Below are 12,380 nucleotides of genomic sequence, written 5' to 3' on the forward strand. Positions count from 1 at the left end.
TATTTATACTTGTCTCAGTCCTTCTTTATTCTGTGTGCTATTTCCCTTCTCAAGGGCTTTTTTTTTTTTTTTTAAACTATGATGGGCTGGCCTACAGGAAAATGACTTACACTAGAGCAAGGGAAAAATTGAAAACTTAAATTGGAAATCGCATAATTTTAAGAAAGAATTTTAAATTCAATTCGCCACAGTAAAAAATAATGACTACAGGCACTTTTTCATTTGTTGAATGACTGAATAAATGTAACCTATCTGAGCCTCAGTTTCATTGTTCATAGGCCTTGGATAATAACAGCTCTGTTGGCTGTTGAGAGGAGTAGGGGATTATAAGGTATAAATCATTCAACTGTTAAATGCTTTCCAAAAATATTATCTTAGTATTTCATTCCCATTTCGTAGACGTGAAAACTGAATACCTGGGCATACCTCCAAAGTTTTATTGTTGCTCATGATTCAGGAATCACTTTCCCTAGATTAATTAATCTGTGAACAACTTCAATCTGCAAACAACGTTGTTTTTAGAGATAGTTCATGCTTTCTCCCAGTATGCTCCCCGGAGAGTGGGGATGGGGAATGTGTGTATTAGGTGAGAAGCCTTCAACAATCAAAAAGAACGTACTCTCGTGTTTTAGATTTCTCAAACGAGTTATAGTCCTTATTTCTGATTTCTGGGGTCACCTCGTAAGTCAAGTATTGGAGTTTGGGACTTTACGCTGGAGGAAGAAGAGGCCGCAGGGCGGGCTCCTCGGCGTCCGGGACCCGCGCCGGGACAGGCGGGAGAGAGACTGACCAATCGGAGCGCGGGCTGGGGACTGGTCGCGTCCCTTTCCTCCGAGCCCCGCCTCTTTTCGTACCGCCCGTTGGGATTAAGGGTGTGCGGCCGGCTCGTCCCGCCCCTGCCTCTGAGTGACAGGACCGTGGACAGCAACATTTCCAGCTAGACACGAAGTTTGTCGGCCCTTGCCTTGGCTGAGCTGAGGTGTGTGTGTCCGGCGAGGGCGAGGGGGCTGGGGAGGCCCTGCCAGGGAAGCTCGGGGTCAGGGACTGAAAGCGGGCGCACGGCCTTAGCGAGCCCCCAAAGCGTTTAGGAGATGGTCGTTCCGCCCATGAGAGCGGCTCTTGGGCGGGCCGTGTGGAGGGAGGCTCTGGAGGAGGGGGAACCCGAAGCTCGGGAAACCTAGTAGGTACGGTAATAACTTAAGGACCCCTTCTGGCGAACAGGACGCTCGCGGTGGGGGAGGGGATGGCGGGTTTGGTGTTGGGGTGCGGGGTGGGCGTGGCCGCCTCTGTTGCTAAGGAACGCGCGGTTCCCGCCCTGCCAGCGTGTCCGGCTAGGGAACTGGGCCTTGGAAATTTTAGTCCCGCCCACCTCCCGAGACCGACCTCTCACTTGGCTAGGGATTGGCTCCCTTGTGCTGTCAGTTAATTCGCGTTCGTTTTTTTTACTGTCCAGCTCTCCCTGTCTGTAGTTGTCTGGCGTCCCTCCCCAGTATTATCCTTCTGCGTACTTTCCCCCGCCTTTCCTTCTTAATAAGCATCTGTAGACCAAAACAGGCAGCGTGAGGTGGCTTTATTTGCACGGAGGAGGGGGGCGCTGGAGTGGGATGGGGAGAGGATCTTTGCTTGGTTCTTGGTGAATCCCTGGACCCACGAAGTGTTGGTGTCCATGTGGATGGCTAGGGAAAGGTGGTTAGGAGATCTGGTCTCTTCCACCTAGAATTCTTTTTCTCACTGGTCCCCGTTTGAGCACAAAAAGCAGCTCAGGAAGTTGAGGCTATTCATTTTTGGACAGGCCCCAATACATGATCTCCATCTCTTCTGTGGAGAGTGGGTCATATTAAGCCTGTAAAGCCCCTTGGCTTCACTGACCCACCTTCAGTGATTAACTGTAAGATGGTAACCACTTCAGATCTCTTTGCTTGTACCAGCTGGCCCCAAGTGATTCAGCAGAACAAACATTCCAGAGAGAATACACAAAAGGAGCTAAAAATCTGCTTTTACTTCCTTCTGCTAGGTTTACTGTATAAATCCCCAAGAAGGAAGCTTGAACTGCTTGATAACACCGGGGAGAACCTTGACCTATAAGTCAGAAAACAGGCAGGGTTAGGAAATACTGTCCTTGGGCAATAACTTTCATAACTTTTCTCACCTATAAAGTGGGGCTTCTGTGCACTTTGTTCCTAAAGAGTAAGAAGGAATAATTGATTATGAAAGTATTATTAATGATCTACACAGATATAAAATGTTACTGATTACATTTTATATTTTTGTCTGTATAATCTGAATTTGTAAACACAGAAGTATGATTATTCAGCTTAAAGTATTTTCAGACTTCCTTTGTGACTTCTTTTATCATTGTAACTACTCTGGGTCTGTAGTACCCTCCTTTATGTTAATGATTCTGTGATAGTTTTGGTTACATAGCACCTTAAATGTTTTGTGTGACATCCCTGTCCCCCCCTTACTTGACATCACTTGTTTTTCAAAGTATACACATAGCCTGAAAGGATTGGGAAAGATTACCTTCTAATCCAAAAATGAATGACCTCTTTGGTGCCATATACCACTTTGAGAAGCCAAGGAAAGCTGTTGACTCTCCCCTTAGAGAAAGACACAGTTGGAAGCCTAAGTGGTCCCGGATTAATATCCTATTTTGGATCAACTTCTTGAGGGATAAGGAAATTACTCTCCCCCTTGCCTCATCTCGAAGAGAGAGTGAGTATATAGTTGGGAAAAGAATTGGATCTTTTTCCTTTCTTCCACAATGCATTTACCATAGTTTAATTCAGAATCTTAAATCAATCCTTTTTTTTTTTAACTATTTAATAAACAGGAACTACCAATAGATTGTTGCTGTCATTTCAAAACCATGTAAGCTGTAATTTTTTTCAAATACCTTTTGATCATTCTCTTAAAGGATATTCTTATACTTAAGCCAGTGGAAAGAGAAATTATTGTCAAATATTTTGAGAAAATGTGAAATGGTATTTTTGAGATTAATATTAAATACCTTAACTTTCTTTTCTATCAAAGTCCATTTTGGACAAAGAAAAACTGATTATGTTTGGCATATGCCACTTGAATACCATAACCTGACTCTTAGACTCTTTTCTACAACTTAAGTGAGTCATCTTTTGTACTATTTTAATTTCTTGTGGCTAAAAAATATTGTGGTTGGTTCCACTTTGGCTATTTTCTTGATTTCTTTATTTAAATAAAAGGCTATAAATGAGGTTATTTTGTTTGCTGAATTTTCTTATTGAGGTTTATCAATAAAGTGGACATCTGTAGTAGATATTATCATCAGGGAAAACACTGAAAAAAGAAAATATATATTGCTTTTGTAATACATAAGAGTATATAGGAGCACTTGTTTTCTTTATTAGCATTTATAATTTCATTTGAATTGTTCAGTATTTGATTATCCTTTCTTAACTCCATTTCTGGTGGAGAAGCTGGTATAAAGACAAATGGATTACAGAAGGCATTCTAATGAAATTAAAGTTTTTAGGGCCTCAATAAATAAGAGCTTTTTTTCTCTCTTGAGTTTGTAAACAGGTGGAGTTTACAATATCAGCTTCATTACTAAGTAGCTGATTGGGCATAAAATTTCAATAGGAGACTAGAAATAAATACTAGTACTTCCTGTCCCTTTCTACCTCTGCTTCTTTTCTCAGAACCTAGACTTCAGTGAGAGAAAATTTCAGTTTCCAGAAAAGATGTACTTACCCAGAATTACTGATAGGCATGGTCCAGGGAGGAGAGTAAAGTAAAAGAAGGAAAACTCTAGTATTTACAGATTTGCAGTATTTACTATCTATCCATTGGAGTAATACGGACTAATGGATTTCAGCCATCAATCAGATAACTCTCCTGTTGGGAAGTCTCAAGTAGGGAGTGGGATCTGAGGCCAGGACTGTTAACCTAGTGTTCTGATTTTCTACCCTGGGTGATCCCTTTGGGTCATTTGAAATATGCAGAGGTGTTTTTAAATTATTACTATGTGTTTAAAAGCTCCTGGCTTTTGGGACCCTGTGTAATATAGAGGTACAGTTCAATGAAGAATTTTCTTCCCCTCCTCCAATGCCAGAAATACCTCCTTCGAGAACCACTGTTCCAGTGAAGTTCCTCCACATGGAAACATAAGGCTAGGCCAGATTTCTCCCTAGTCTTTGTTCCTCTGTATTCATATTTTTGATATCAATAGATTTAGCTCTAAGTGTGAAGGTTTTAATAAAAATATTGCTTAGAAATTGTCATTTTTTGGTATTCTCCCAGAATGTCCAAAACAATATTAATGGAAAATAATGATGCATATTTTATAATATTTGATATCCTCAAGGCATATCTAACTGATCAAATAAGGATCATAGATTCCTAGAGCTAATTCTTTTCACACCTCTTACATCCATACCTGTTAAGTATCTTTGCAACAACAGAGTGAAATAGGTATACAGTTTCATGAAAAAGAAAAAATGATTTCTTAGCTTCTTAATTTGGGAATGTTAAACAATAGAAAGATAAATATGCTGTACTCAGAGGTTTAACAAATTCTGTTTTGTTGAATCAGTTTTGTTTTTCTGTTTTGTTGAGACAGTTGCATAAGTGAGAGATCTTATCAGTTTCATGGTTTTCAAGCCACTGAACATGGAGAATGACAACAGGATTAAAAAGATGCTTAGTTCTTCTATAGAAGTATTATGTAGTGGGTTCCTGGGTGGCTCAGTTGGTTAAGCGACTGCCTTCGGCTCAGGTCATGATCCCAGAGTCATGGGATCAAGTCCTGTGTCGGCTTCCACCTCCATGGGCAGTATGCTTCTCTGTCTGACCTTCTCCCTTCTTGTGTTCTCTCTCACTCTCTTTCAAATAAAGAAAAAAAAAATTTTTTTTAAAAAGTATTATGTAGTGATATAGTTGCAAAATTAACGGATTAATTAGACTGATCAACTTAAAATTTTGGCAAAGAAAAAAGGAAGATGGTTAAACCCAAAAAACATTTTATCATAGATATTAAAAATATTAGAATATTCTAGGATGTAGAATAATAAATTATATGGGTACCTGTGACAAAGTCCTACTTGTGGATTATAGTTTATATCTACCCTAGATAGAAGGTACACTGGACTGAAAGGTTTTGGCTTAGCTCCAGCAGTAGATACATTATTTTGGGTGGAGTGGGGGGTGGTTTATAATGTTTCAGGCATCAAGTTCCTTATAACTGAATATATACAGTAGAAGATTTATGAGGCTCTTCCATTTTTATGAAGAATGTTCTTGAACATTATAATACATTCTCATTATTCACAGTGGTTCAGTATAGCACTGAATCTCTCTGAGCAGGGGCTTATCAGATTTTTTTAAGGATGGAAAGGTATAATTTAAAAAAGAACCAGTTTCTGATTCCATTTTGTCATTTTCTAGGTGTCCATTTTCTGCCTCCCCTCCTCTCCTCAACATCTCCACCCCACCCCCCATACATACATACATACATTTGGAAAAGACTCAACTAGTAGAAATGATCTGTATAGTCTCATTCAAAGCCAAAGTATTCTGGATAGGTTTAGCATTTGAAATGAATAGAGTAGAATTAAAAAAACCCACAAATCCAAGGAAAAGTTAATAAGATTCAGTGAAATACCTGTGAAAATCAAGAATTTTAAGCTACAGAAGAACATTTGAGGAAATTCTTTGACATCTAATACAAGAATTCATGGCCTCTATGGATAGGAGAACTCCATATAAAAAGGACAGACAATGATTAAGCGACAGTAGAAAGATAAAAAAGTAAAACGAAAAGATGAGGAAGAAACTAAAAATGAGAACTGTATTAATTTATATTCTTGCTTTAACAAACTGCCACAAACTTAGTGACTTTAAAAACCACAAATTCATTATCTTATAGATCTGTGTAGTTCAGAAGTTTGACATAGTTCTCAATGGGCTGAAATCAAGGTATCACTAGGGCTGCATTCCTTTCTGGAGGCTCTGGGAGGAGATCTGTTTACTCGGAAAAAATATATACTTAAACCATTCATCAGCTGACTATGATCCATGGGCTACCCAAATCTGGCTCACTACTGTTTTTTATGACCCGTGAACTAAGAATAGTTTTTGCTTTTAAATGGTTGGAAAAAACAAACAATATTTTGTGGTGTAAACATGGATTTTATATTTTGTTTACAAATAAAGTTTTATTGGGACACACCTACACATATGTTTACATATTGTATGTGGTGCTTAAACAGCAATGTTGAGTAGTTGCCGCAAATAAGCAAATGTGTGGGTGTCTTGCTTTGCATTGCTCAGATCACTACAAATTGCTGCGACACAGTTATAATTTGATTTTCCCCAGCCTTCAAAGCCTAAAAATTTATGATCTGGTGTATTATAGGAAAAGTTTGCAACTCTTGCCCTAAACTATAAACTTTATGTATAAGATTGGAATTTCCTTTTTATTTCAAGGTACCCAAATTTACTCAGTAATTGCCTTTGCAGTGTTCTACTCCACCCCCACCCCCACCCCTGCTTTTCTTGGTCTTATATGGACTGGGGTTAAAGATAAGTCTATTATTCTTTATATTTAATCATACAAAATTTCTTTTTTTCATCTCTGTGCCATAAATGAAACATACTCATGTAAAGATTTTAGAATTTCATTTCCAAAGACATTCAGTTAATTATTGCAGTATTGTAAGAAATAGTAATACTTTATGTATACCAAAAATCTGTTACTTATAGAGATAAGCATGTACTGTATTAAGTTATGTGTCAATCAGTTAATCAGCAAAGATCTGTTTGGCAGACATAGGTGAATTATATAGGGGGAGTGGCTTTGAAAGGTTTTGAAGTATGCCTGTGAATTTAAGGTAGGTAAGGCTGGGGCTAACGTAACATCAAGGCAAAGAGAACAAGATTTGTAAAGCTACTAAGCTGTCAATAGGATCACATAGACGGGAAATGAAAGAAATTCAGTGGCTGGAACACAGAAAAGTGGCTGGAGTGGAAGCAATAAAGACCTGCTGGCCCAGGCAGAGATGGCTGCTTTCTATGCCATACAAAGCAATTTTCATCTTATAGGTAGTGAGGATCCATTTTAGATTTTTATACTGTAAAGCCCATGTGATTGGATTGGTATTTTAGAATAATGGTTCTTAAATTTTCAAATATAGCACTCCCTAAATTTTTTTAATGCTATGAATATACCATCATGGAACAGAAGTTGCATTGGGATATACCCTCGCATGTCCTATTTATAACAACATTTTCCTTGAGGGAGGATATATAGATAATCCTCTAATTATCGTAGGAGCTTAAATGGTACATAAATTTTGTGAGCAGACTGTTAAACTGAAATAATTTTAAGATTTCAAAAGATTAAAAAGTTACCTGTAATGTAAAAAAAATAATCTGTCTGGTCTCTCCTGGGTACACAGAACTACTTTAAGACCAAACACAATATATATGTTTGCACACTGCACCAGTTTTATATATGGCTTATAAAAACTTTATAAAAACTTGAGATAGATGTTTAGTTATGGACCACTTTAACACATTTGGATTTTCTTTTCTTAGATATTTAAAAAACAATGTTTAATGCTTAGTGTTTCTTCAAATAAAATTAATGTATTTTGAATGCCTGTAAAGAGTTGTACTAAAACTGTATCTCACTTTGATTTAGATATTGATATCAAGAGATATTGCTCTTGATTTAGATATATAATAAAAATAGTATCCCAGGTAATATTTTCTCACATTTATATAGACTTTTATATTTGCCACATTATTTTCATAAAAATGATCTCATTTAAGTCTTACAATAATCTCTGATAATATATGAGTTCTTTACTCCATTTTATAGATTTGAAGTCTATATCTCAGAGGGATGATCTGAACATACTCTTCATTATAGAGGAAAGTGAGTATGCTCTATGATTAGATAGATTTACATTCAAATCTGTGCCCTTTTCTTTGTTAACTGTGTGTGCTTAGAAAAGTCACTTAATTTGTTAGGAAACTCAGCTTTCCCAGTTGGAGTTAATTGTACTTGTCCCACAGGAATGTTATGAGAATTTCTTTCTGATAATACATGTGACGAGTAATGCACAGTAAATGGAAACTGCTGATATGATTATTGTTGCTAATATTAATCATCATCATTAACACCCATTATTCACATTTTCAAAACCCAAAACTTATTTAAAAAAATAAAGGTTTGCAAAATAAATTTTTCCCCAAGTATTACATAAACTCAGTTGAGACAAAATTGTATTTAAAATGACATGGAACTATTTATGTAGTGTTTACTTTTCTAGTCATTGTCAATAGTGATAAGATTTTGCTATGGAGTATTAATATGCTGTCCCTATATTCCTCTAGGATTATTTTGTAATTACAGTAAATGAGACATATTACCTCTCTGTAATCTAAAAACCTTTAAGACACAACTGGCCCAAACATTTTAGATAAGGACTACAGATATATATTATTATGAATCTTTTATTTTAATAACCTTATTAAGATGTAGTTCCCAACCATTAAATTTATTATTTTAAAATGTACAATTCAGAAGTTTTGTAGCATATTCACAAAGCAGGACAACCATCACCACTATGTAATTTTAGAATATTTTCATAACCTCAAGAAAGAAACCCTGTATCCATTATCAGTCATGCCCCATCTCTTCTGCTCTCACTCCCAGCCTTACCTAACTGTTAACCTGTTTTCTGTCTCTATAGATTTTCTCATTCTGGACATTTCATATAAAGAGAACAATAGGAATGATGTATTAACTGGACTTTTGTGACTGGCTTCTTTCATTTAGAATAATGTTTTCAAGGTTCACCCATGGTGTCACATGTGTCAATATTTCATTCCTTTTTTGGTGGAATAATACTCTGTTGAATGGTTATATCACATTTTATTTATCTGTTCTTTGGCTAGAAGAATATGCTGCTATAAACATTCATGTGCAAGTTTTTATGTGGACATGTGTTTTCATTTCTTTTGGGTAAATACCTAGGAGTGGAAATGCTGGGTCATATGGTTACTTTATGGTTTTGGGGGGAACTGCCAAACTATTTTGAAGATGGCTGTGCACCATTTTATTTTTCCACCAGCAGGGTATGAAGATTCTAGTTTCTCTACATCCTCACTAACACGTCTTATTGTCTGTCTAGTGAAGTGGTATCTCATTGTGGTTTTAATTTGAATTTCCCTAGTGACGAATGAAATCTACTGTCTTTTCATGTGCTTATTGGCAATTTGTTTCATTCTTTGAAGAAATCTCTAAGTCCTTTGCCTTCTAAAATTTGGATTATTTGCATTTTTACTGTTGAATTGTAAGAGTTCTTCATTCTGGGTATAAAACCCATATCAGATATGTGATTTGCAAATATTTTCTCCTGTTCTCTGTGTTGTCTTTTCACTTCCTTGGTCATGTACTTTGGAGCACAAAGGTTTTTCTTAATTCTGATGAGGTCCAATGTACCTATATTTTCTTTCGTTGCTTGTATGTTTGGTGCTATATCTAAGAAACTATTGCCTAACCCAAGGTCATGAAGTTTTACTCCTCCATTTTCTTCTAAGCCTTTTATAATTTCAATATTTACCTCTAGGTCTGTGATTCATTTAAGTTAAATTTTGTGTATGGTGAAACAGGACTTTGATGTAGGAAAGATGTTAAGGTTCAGAGCCAACTGCCAAGAAAGAATTCTTGAGATGTTTTTGGTCCAAAAAGGTGGTTTCATTAAAGCACAAGAATAAGGAACTGTGTTTTCAGAAATAGCTGCACTGGGGTCATGAAGAGTGGCTGATTATATACAAACTTTCAAGTTGGGAGGGGTTCAGGATAATGTTATCCCTTTTTGGATTTCCAGGACGTTGAGGGGACTAGCTGTTGTTGGGAAGAGGTCATTTATTATTGTCTGTCAGTAGGTCATAAGCTTGGGGGATGATTGCCAACATGCATCTTGGAGGGGGAGGCAGTGATAGAGAGAAAAGATATTTCCAAAGAGATTTTTATGTGTTAAAGTAGACTTACAGGATCCTGAGGGTCAGATTAAGATTGCCTTTAGCCCTTAGCAAAGTATTAACATCGAGACAGTTGAGTCCTTAGAGGAATGTCACTCTCTCTATTTCAAGGACTTGGCCGTGGGCTGTAGGTAGTAAGGAAATTTAGTTTTTCTTTTTGCCTTTGTTTCCCATGTCAGACTTCAGTTTTATTCTTTTGCACCATTTTTAAAAGACTATGCTTTTGTATTATCACGCTTGAGCTGGATTATTATCACTATTTGAAAACAGCCTAAAGGTGGCAAGCTATTTTTAATGATATTATTAGAATTAGTGAAACTTGTGTTCTCAAATGCTTGGGGTTAAATTTTGAGTTGGTGTTACTATTATGAGAAAATGGTTTGGAACCATTGACTTATATAGATAAGAGTATCTATATAAGAGCAATTGCAATATAAAACTAGAGATAAGTTCAGAGCCTGGCACATAATAGGTATTCAGTAAATATTTGTCAAACAAAAATGAATAAATCATCTATTATTTGATTGTTTCCTTTCTTGCTTTTTAATGGGCATTTAGTTTAGAAAGTAACATATTTAAGCAATTATGGTTAAATAAATAAAATTAGTTTTATAGGTTGACCCTGTACAAATTACTAACAGAGAACAAATTCAAATTGGTCTCTTTATATTCCTATTCAATTCTAAAATATAGTGAATACATCTCTAACTACTTTTTAGATAATTACTATACAAAGAACCATTCTTAAAGTGTGATCTGAAGAAATAATGTTACTATTTATTACAGTGGAAAGGGGGTCTTTAATTAAATAAATTTTAGACACATTGGGTCAAGTAAATTTAAATAGGCTTCTCTATTACAGGATTTCTCAGAGCTTTGTTTTTGAAGGTATGCTTTGTGAAAAAAGAGCATGATATGCAACATTTTCTGAGTATATTTGACCAGAGAAACTTAATTCAAGTGAATGTGTAACAAACTTAGCAAACCAAGAAACACCTCTTAGAAAATGCTACCGCAGTGATTTTATTTTGTAGGTATTAGGGCACTGGAGGTCATCCATTTATAAGGTTTCCATATACTCTACTTTGAATTCCAGTAAGAAAAAGCAACCAAGAGCATTGTTATTGGTATCTGGAATTGAATTTGCCAGGAATGCAAGCACAGCTTCCTCAGTAAAGATCTTGCCTTTGGAAACATCTTACCCCTTGGCAGCTCTCCAGAGTTCAGACTTGGCAGCATCAAGGACACAACACAAGGTGTGTTTATTTGATTTAACATTTGGCAAAAGGTGTTTTGACTTGTGGTTTGTTTTCTTTCACTTGTTTTTTGTTTTGTTTTGGTTTGGTTTGGTTTGTTTGCTTCTGGCAATGAACTTGAGTTTGGAATGTAGTTTTTATAGAAGGCAGTATTACAGTGGGAGAATGATTTTATTTTTATTTGTTTTGTATTTGGGCAAATCCAAATAAAGAGAGCAAGATCCCTAGAGCTATAAATCTATATCTGATTTTTTAAATCATTTTGTTTTATTGTCTACTAGGATTTGTTTCTACTTTAAGCACTTGATCTCTCTCTCTCTCTCTTTTTGTACTTGATCTCTCTTATGTTTGATACACTATGATACTTTGGTACATTACTATATTTTGGTAGTTATATATGGATTATAATCAATGTCTCTGGTGTAGTAAGTAATAAGCAGATTGAGATCATCATAAAATGTCATTCAATGTCATTTTTAACGTTTCTTGATTAATTGGTATATCTGTGTTTCACCTGTTTTGTGGGAGAAGAAATATGTTATACAATCAAAGAATATGGGCCCCCATTATATCTATGACCTTATCCTCTGCTATCCTCTTCCACCTCTTCCTCCATGCAGAACTTTTCAATGGCTCTCTGTTTCATTCAAGATAAAAGCTAAAAGCTCTTAAACTGGCCTCTGCAAGAGATGGTTCCTTGTAACTGCTCTATCATCTCTAATCACTCACTTGCCCAACCATACTGGCTCCTTTGTTGTTCTTTGAACATGCCAGGCATGTTCTCCCTCAGGATATTTATACCATTCTCTCTACTGAATGCTCTTCCCTAGATATCTGTATAGCACATTGTTTACTTTCCTTTAGGTCTTTATTACAAGATCACCTGGTCACCATCCACATATCCCTGCTCTATATTTTCTACTTAGCATTTATCGCTATATAATAAACTATATATTTTATACTTACTTGTCTTGCTTATTGTCATTATCCTTCACAGGAAAATCAGTTATGAGGGCAGATGGTTTTTGTTTTTTGTTTTTTTGTGTTTTTTTTTTTGCTTTGGTATTACTCTATCTCTAGCAACTAGAGTAGTTC

General features: G+C 36.2%; 1 protein-coding gene across 13 annotated transcripts in view; it reads left to right on the forward strand.

Annotated features, from left to right (window-relative positions):
- Positions 1–885: 885 nt before the first annotated feature.
- TRIQK (triple QxxK/R motif containing) overlaps positions 886–12,380 on the forward strand; it is a 102,640-nt gene continuing 91,145 nt past the window's right edge. For 6 of the 13 annotated variants that reach the window (XR_006384203.1, XM_044245315.1, XM_044245322.1 and 3 more), the window contains exons 1-3: positions 886–979; positions 7,859–7,915; positions 11,126–11,285. The gene's annotated coding sequence lies outside the window, so the exon portion shown is untranslated. Of the gene's footprint in view, positions 982–7,858; positions 7,916–11,125; positions 11,286–12,380 lie in introns of all 13 variants that reach the window. The other 7 variants (XM_044245316.1, XM_044245325.1, XM_044245326.1 and 4 more) reach the window with 4 other exon arrangements.

This window comes from Neovison vison, chromosome 4 (assembly GCF_020171115.1).
Source record: "Neovison vison isolate M4711 chromosome 4, ASM_NN_V1, whole genome shotgun sequence".
NCBI classification, from domain to species: domain Eukaryota; kingdom Metazoa; phylum Chordata; class Mammalia; order Carnivora; family Mustelidae; genus Neogale; species Neogale vison.